This window comes from Pimephales promelas, chromosome 15, assembly GCF_988280905.1.
Source record: "Pimephales promelas chromosome 15, fPimPro1.hap1.1, whole genome shotgun sequence".
In the NCBI taxonomy this organism is placed as follows: domain Eukaryota; kingdom Metazoa; phylum Chordata; class Actinopteri; order Cypriniformes; family Leuciscidae; genus Pimephales; species Pimephales promelas.
In genome coordinates, this window is record NC_142783.1 from 652,870 (window position 1) to 661,623 (window position 8,754).

The window sequence follows — 8,754 nt, forward strand, 5'->3', positions numbered from 1 at the left end:
TATATATATAACTGTGGATATCACCTTTATTTATATAGTGCTTTTTACATGTTTAAATATATTAAATTGATATATATATATATATATTAAAATGTTTGGCACATGTAATGTTTCAGTATTAGATTGGTGAATCTCTCATCAGGGGTCAGTAGTTATTCACTGGGAATAAAAAATTCTTTCTTTTGAAATCCATGAAAGGGAAATTCACCTTCTTTTTGCAGTAACTTTGACAGTCCCTCACGTGACCTTCGGTAACTGAGCCGTTCGTGATGACTGAATATTTCATTATTATTATGAACTTCTCAGTTCAGTTTCAGGACTCTGCCGGATGTGTTCTCATTAAAGTGAAGAGGAAGTGGACTCTTGAGACTGGTCAAATGGAAATCCCCAAACCTGCTCACGTGACACGCGCTGCACCACAACATCTGCTGTTGACCAGCTGAAAAATACACTTTATTTCTCCAGCACTTTTGCAAATCATCATTTAACGCTTCTATTGTCTGCGGGTCATTTATGGCCTATATTCATAAAAAAAATAAACGCTATAAATACCAACATTAGTTTTGGCTTTGCGACATTGTCAAGAACAGTTGCACAGTTGCTTTTATAAAATAAATTATACAAATAATATCGCAATTGCGAAGCAACAACCTTTTCAACTATTCACAATCACCCCAGAACCCGACATCACAACATGTTGAGGTGGATCAGTGAGTTTGTTAACCATAGCAAAGAGTGATTTGGGCCTGCACATGGAATTGCTATTGGTAGTGAGTGAACCGAGGTGAGGTCCGAGTACATGGAACCAGTCTAGCTTTAACAGGACCATGCCTCTTAAGTGTTTGAGACGAAGCATTATTGTAAATACAGCAGATTTCTGATGGACAGTTAGAGAGTAGACATTCTGACAAGGAAGAAGCCCTTATTGAGAAAGAAGTTGGATTCACAGAACTGATTTTACGATAAGTCAGCATTTTCTTCAGAGGTGATATAGATACTGGAAAACTACAACTGAAGTTTATGAGTTTGTGATCCGAAAATGCAAAATCAGAGCCACTAACAACAATATTGTTCAAGCCAGATGTCAACAAGTTTCCCATCCGGACTTTACATGTCAGATACAGCTTTTCACTCCTCAGATGTAGTTCCCTCTCAAGCTCAAAAACATGACAGCAGAAGTCCTGTGGCTCTTTCTTGAACACCTGGAACAGATCTGCATCGTTTGCAAGGAATGGATTTGTTGTGATTGATGTGCAATGTCCTGCCATGGAGGAGATCTCAACAATTACTGCTGAAATACTAACAAAATGCTAAAAACTGAAAGCTCTATACCTCGATATTTATTATAAGTTCTTGTAACACATGTGTTAAATTATGATATAGCAAATATATGCGTTAGGGAGTCACTCCATATGGAGCTCTAACCCAATAGGAGGGCTCGGCTGAAGGGCACAGGTAATGGCTGTGTTAACCGTGGGGGTCTGAGGGGTTTTCTGGGTCCTGGAGGTGTTCTGACATGCTCTGACATTTGAGATTATTTCTGTTACTTGTGACATTTTCATTGATAAACTCTTATTACACTGTTTTCAGAACAAACTCTGCTACAGTAATATGTTAGCAGCATGTATGTAAAAGTTTGTACTTATGTTGGGCCATGTGCTCTCGTTATTGTTTGATCCCTCCCCCTTGTTACCTGATTAGTGTTTGAGTTCTTCCACCTGTTCCCTCTTGATTTGTTCCCTCCTCTTGTTTGCAGATCATTGTCGTATGTTTTCCCAGTTTCCGTGTGATGCAAATCTGTGTGCCACAGCAAAGTCCAACCAAAACTCTGCCTTGGCTTTATTTGCCCTTTTAATCACTTTTGCTTTCACTCTTGTGCACTCTTGCTCACTAAAGCTGCGTTTCCACCGCAATTACCAGGAACTATTTGTCCCAGGAACTTCTTCATAAGAACTTTTTCTGCCCCAGGCCGCTTGCTTACTGCGTTTACACCGCGGACTAAAGTACCGGTCTGGGGCGGGAAGATTAATGAAGTTGAACTGCGTGCGACTGCTCTTCCCAACCTGCGCGTTTGTTTTGAGTTTTGTATGGAGGATATTCAAGCTGTGCTGCTTTTGTGTGCGAGTGGTTTACTAACGAGGTAATTAACAAAACGGCAGACAAGAGACGAGCACCCAAAACGTATTCTGAAAGCTCGTAATGCTAGATATAAAAGTAGACGTTTGTTATCAGCGGACATTGACCGCGAGATGGACGGGACGAACGTGCGCCATCAGGCAGAAAGAGTGGTAAGAACCAATTAATCTACAACCTGGTGCCTCAGATACGTCTAGGTTTAGGTTTCACAGTATTTACAGTCATTACGTTCCTGTGGATATTGCGTGAATGACGGTGGTTGGCCAGATGTTGTGTTTTGCGGTAGGTGGTCTGCCATACGGAACCGTTGCCACTGAAACTGCATTAACGCACCAGTGGGGCTCGACAGCCTTAGTCAAGAGGATGAGATGAGCGGATGAGAGGATGAGCCGATGGGATGAGCATATTAACGAATGAGGGGGTGAGCGGATGGGATGAGCGGATGAGGGGATGACGGCTGTCTGTGTGATTGACAGCTGATGTAACAGTAATTCTCTCTGGTTCTGGAGGGATCATAAATGCGATGGAAGTCCCTCAGATGGTAGTCTCGTGTAGCCAGACCTTTAGACTGACGGCTGAAGGTCTGGAATTCATAGCAGCTTTCTTTGGCCAAGGCCCACCCATAAGGCCGTTTGACCGACATTTTGACCAAACAACCAATTACAGTTCGTTTTGTTCAGCGTCACATTTCGGGGTGTGGAAATGTCAGCATAATAAGGATCCCTACATTCAAACCGAAGCATTGAGAACTTTGTCAGTGTCCATATACAGTTTAATAAGAAGATATTTTATACACACAGTCAACTTCGCGAATACAGGAAGAAGCCATCTTTGAAAAATAGTCTCTACCAGTCGATCGACGAACGCCGACTCAAGTGCGCTGGTGAGATGTGAATACGGTGATAAGGTGAGCGCGAACAGTAGGCTACGTGTACATATTGAAGAGAAGAAAACGGTTTGACTGAATATTTCATGTTGAAATTAATATTTTAAATTTTAATATAAATTCATGAATATATTGGTTTCTGTTTCTTCTGGAAACAACGGATCATATGAGATTCTGCACAGTTCAGCGCACTTGGATCGGCGTTCGTAGATCGACTGGTAGAGACTATTTTTCCAAGATGGCTTCTTCCTGTATTCGCGAAGTTGACTGTGTGTATAAAATATCTTCTTATTAAACTGTATATGGACACTGACAAAGTTCTCAATGCTTCGGTTTGAATGTAGGGACCCTTGTTATGCTGTCGTGTTACTGTGGGGCTATTTTGAGCCTTTTTAGGGGTAATAACAAGCGATTTTTATTTGTCATTACTCTATGCCCTATATACTAGCATTATACTAGCGTTATAGGCTAAACTGTTTTTAGAGATAAAACTATTTACATTCGGCAATCATGAAAACAAAACTCAGATAATGGTTGACTAGGAAACAATGTGTAATTAGACCAAAGGTTCATTTTGCACCGGAGTTGTCCTTTAAATTCGCCCGTGAACTCGCGCTCGTGTTCATCTTATGCCCGCTCTGTCACACGGCCAGTTCAACCTCGTATAAATCAGGTTATGTGTGTAAATGACGTGCCCGCTCATGAGCGCTCACTCTTAACACACACACTGTCCCCGGCACACTGTAACCGAGTCGTCTCATTCAAAACAGACAGCCGTTGCTGTCAGAGAGCCGCCGCACATTGAATGCTCACATGAGCTGCGAATGTAAGTTACGTCCCCGCCCCAGCGTGCTCACGCCTACTAATAAATGCCTCACCTCCGGCGCCGTGCACTCGCTACATTCCCTTTAGCCTTTAGCACATCTAGTGGATGCATAACGCAAACCCAGTCAAACGTTTGACTCTGCAGTATCTTATGCGCCTTATAATCCGGTGCGCCCTATATATGAACCAGCTGCGATGTCAGCGTCTGTTGTTTCATGTTTGTCCACAAACGCGGCTGATATCCCATTCGCAGTCAGGGACTTCACTTGATCTTCCATAATAGATAGGAGGGGACATACAACTACATTAAGCTGATCTTGATAAATTCTCATTGTCACTCATGTAAACACAACAGTTTTTCTTCCGCAATCACACGTCTGCGCTTTGTTTCCTGGCGGACCGAAAATAAACGCGACACTGACGCCCCCGGAAATCCGATAAAATTCAACCAATCAGATGACGACTTCGACATTCCTGAAGTGTTTCCAGTTAAGTGTACCATATGCATCAGACGTTTAGCCAACGTTCTGTGGGCGTGACGTCTGAGGCTGAGACTACCAGAGCCCGTCTAACGGAGAGCCTTGGCACTTCCTATTAGCCCTGTTGTGCGTCATCTTGGTTGCAGTTCCATTATAATTCCACTGGAGGTGATCATGGGCGAGTGCAGAATGAATGGGAGTCTATGGGGCTAAACGGCTAAATGTGCCTCTTTCACCTGCTTGTCGTTAAATCAACATAGATTTTATTGTTGATTTTGCAAGTTCAATATAGATTATAGGCCAAAAGTCGAATGAACGAGTACTTATGTCCTTTTGATTTCTTACAGGTTAGGCTGTTGTTAGCCGGAGCACGCTAGCATTCTGCTATTGTGTGACATCATCACAGTTTTGAACGGATTTTTAGAGCAGATAAGTGAACTTAAAAATGTAATTTTCACCTGAGTGTATTATCTTAGCCCTCCCTTTTGAATGCAACTTTCTCTACATTTTACTCGACAAAAAATTACATCCTGATAAAAGTGGATTTCTGGGGGTGAAACCCCATTGACTCCCATTCATTCTGCACTCGACCGCGAGCGCCCCCGCATGGACAGAGGCGCGTTACTGCAGCCAGTCCAGAACCCGGAAGTAACCAGCCAGTGCCAATTCTCTTCAATTAGACATTCTCTGAGACTACTCAGATGGTGTCGGCAGTGCTGTGTGGCGTTCAGGACCCCCGGTCCGAGTCCAGCCGAGACGGAGAGGTGAAGACGGGCTGGAGGAGAAGAATGGCTCTGATTCAGGCCTTTCATGTATGCCGGCCCATGCGTGTCCAATAGTGTGTGTGTGTGTGAAGGGGAAGCGGCTCAAAGTGTTGAATGGAGCTTTTGTTCTGGGCCGGCTGCGGCTTTTTTGCATTCTGCAGTGCAGATGGAAGTGAAGCGGCCCGCGTGAGGCGAGCTCCTCCGCCCGGGATGATCCGAGCACCAACCCCTCATCCCGCAGGAGTGAGTCCCCGGAGTTGCCGGAGCACACAGCCCGAACACACTCCGGACCGGTCCCGGGACCTCAGGGGGAACATTCACAGAAAAACTGTAAAATGTAAAAAAAATAAATAAATAAATAATACAAAGATTTAAAATGAATAATTAAACAAATATATTTAAAAATAATAATAAAGTAAAACTGATTATAATAGTATTCGATTGAAATAGATTAGATAACTAAGTAAACAATAAAAGTGTTTTAAAATATAGATTTAAAAGAAGTAAACCATAATTTTTTTTAAATAAATAAATATTAAAATATTCGAATAAATAATGAAATTAATATTTATTAAAATAAATGAACAAAACGAAATAAAATAGTTATTATAGTAATACAAAGTATTAAAATAGATTAGATAAATAAGTAAACAGTAAAAATATTAAAAGAAATAAGTGAACCAATAAAGTTTATTTAAATAATTAAATAATGAAAACATTAAAATTAATAATAAATACCTAAAATAAATATAAATAATTTCAAATAAATACATAAATTAATAAATTATATTTCCCATATTCAAAATGTGTTTACAGGACAGTGAGAATGGAAGAGGATGATTGTTTAGGTTGTTTTATTTCTCGTCTCGTGACCCACACTGACTCTTCCAGCTGTTCTTTAGCGATCAGTCACTGTGAATGAAACTCCGTCTGGAGCTGCTCTCTGGACCAGGGATCCAATCCTACTCTCCACTGAGAAACCGGGACTAAAGTGAATGGATTACCTGATCCCGGACAGCAGAACTGATCAACCGGTCCTGCAGTCACTGATCATGAGTCTGGCGCCCCCTGCTGGATCAACAGGCATGCTACACGCACACGGGATAATAGTTTTTAGGGTATGACTTGTAATAATTATTTGGTCAGAAAAGAGTGCTCACCTCTGGTATGATGCTCTGACACGTGTTTGTGTGTGTGTGTGTTCATGTGTTTCTATAAGAGCTGAAGCAGAAGCAAATCTGTGTTTCATTTTAACACACTGAGCTCCCTGACGTGATTAACTAATAATTAAACAAATTTATTAATGATTAAAACAAATGTATTGTTTTTTTTTTGTGTGTGTTGTTGTTGAAAATAACCTGTAATCAATGTTTTGAATTGATTTATAAGTACAGACCTTATCAATTATCAATGCTAAAAATGTTCTCCATTCAAACTGGGATCGTTTTGAAAATAATTTTCCCTGAAAGTTTGAGTGAGAATAATTAGCAAGAGCGCGATTATAAACTGTGAGTATACAGTTCACCTGTTTAATGTCCTGTCCTCTCCCATTTACCCAACAGAAATATGTTGCTAAGATTCACATTAAGTTATGAAAATGTTATTTCTGAATGTTTTTTTTAAAGATACAAAACTTTATTTTTTAATGCATTAATAACGTCTCAGGTTACGAATGTAACCCTGGTTCCCTGAGAGGGAACGAGACGCTGCGTTCGAGACGCTGTGGGAACGCTCTGAGTGATTGCATCGTGAAGCACATGTCTAATCAGTCCAATGATTGGCACCCTTTAACGTCAATATGAGACGCAGATATATATGGGACAGAAGGCGCCTCCTAGTGGTCTAACCCTAACCCTACCCCAGACCTAAATCAGCAGGAGTCTCAAACTCAACTGAACTGGGGGCCGCTGGAGATTGAGTCTGGGCTGGGCCGCATCAAGTATTCCACAAAAAAATAAATAAATAAGTATTCCACAAAAGGATCTTCTCAAACTTTATTATTAACGTTTCTTCTGAACTGTTCCTCTGAAGTTGAACATTCGTTTCTGTACATGACTGGTTCTTCATGAGCTGTCCTTCTGACAAGTTCATTTTACAAACCTTTTTTTGTCTTTTCCTTATACACAACATCTTTGTAATACTTATATTATGTCCTTTTTATTTTCTTTATACAACACTGTTATATTTAAAGTTTTTTAGTTTTTTTTCCGGAAAGGCACATTTAATTTTATTATACTTAGAAAAACAATTACTTTTGCTTTTGAAATACAAATTTTTGCCGTCATGTCTGCCTGTCTTATTGAATTCTTTCTACACATGTATAGTGTCTCAGGCAAACTGCTGACTTTGCACAAATCATAGCAAACCTTCTTATCAACCTGTTGGACCAAGTTCATTTTCTACATGAACTACGTAGTTTAAAGTGCAGTTCACAAATTTTAAAATGAACTAGTTCATAGTTATTTTTTTCCATATGTTGCTGCGAGCTTCTTTTTTTTTTATTAGTAGGCTATTATTATTGCCACAGCCCATATACAACCACAGATAACAATTATTTTATCGACAGGCAAAGTTTTCACAGACATGTAAGATTTTCCCATCCTCACCGACCTCGTCATAAAACCCTTTTAAATGATCTTACGACGCCTCCTCGCGCTGCTTTGTCGACGGCGGCCGCGGAGCGACACTGGTGGCTGGTGTTGCCAGATTGGGTGTTTTTTCGCTACATATTAAGGTATGTTTATGGTGTGTTTTAGCCGGGCTTTCGCCTGGAAGCTTCTATAGAAATCTGGCACCCTATTGAACGAAGTTAAACTGAGGTTGTGTCTGAAATCTCCCACTACTCACTATATAGTGGACTGTATAGTGAGCTCGCCATTTTGTAGAGCTGTCCTAATGTATAGTGATGATTATTATACCCTATATAGTCCACTCAATGTATCCCAGAATGCATTTTGAAAAGTAGTGTATAACCGATGGTCAGTAACCCAAGCCCTACATACCATCATGCATTGCGCTGATCGTAAAAATGGCGGACGGACGACAAGGGGAGCGGCGCGACAACAGAGATTTTCATACAAATGTAAGTTATGTTCTGTCTCGTTTAAGTTATATGTAGTAGCTTTACAATTTTGTCAGACATGTGTAAATACGTATATGTAAGCACGTACGTCGTGTTTAAATAGTGCGACATCAATGACGTAATCAACGGCGCCGAGAGACGATCGAGTAGTGTCCGAAAGTGGTGTTTCTGTTATACTGGTGAGCTCACTATATAGTGCTCTACTCCCTAACTCCTACATAGGGGGTAGGAAGTTGTGGTTTGAGTGGAGATTTCCGACACAGCCTGAGAGAGCGTGCGTTCACACACACCAGAATGAACGAGTTCACTATAACGTTCATCAGGCAGTAATACAGTATAGGCTACGTTCAGTTCACGGTCGCCCAAAATATGAATGAGTTCATGAACTATCGTTCATTAAACGCGTTCAGACACAACACATATTACAAGCTCAAAATGATTACTCTCACATTGTTTTAGATCAGGCGTCTCCAACACGTCACTCGCGAGCTAACAGTAGCTGTGGCCTGATTTGGTGGTGCTAGTTCGTCTTGGGCCTGTTCACAAATCGGGCTCACATATTTTGCGCGCTCAAGTTTGTTT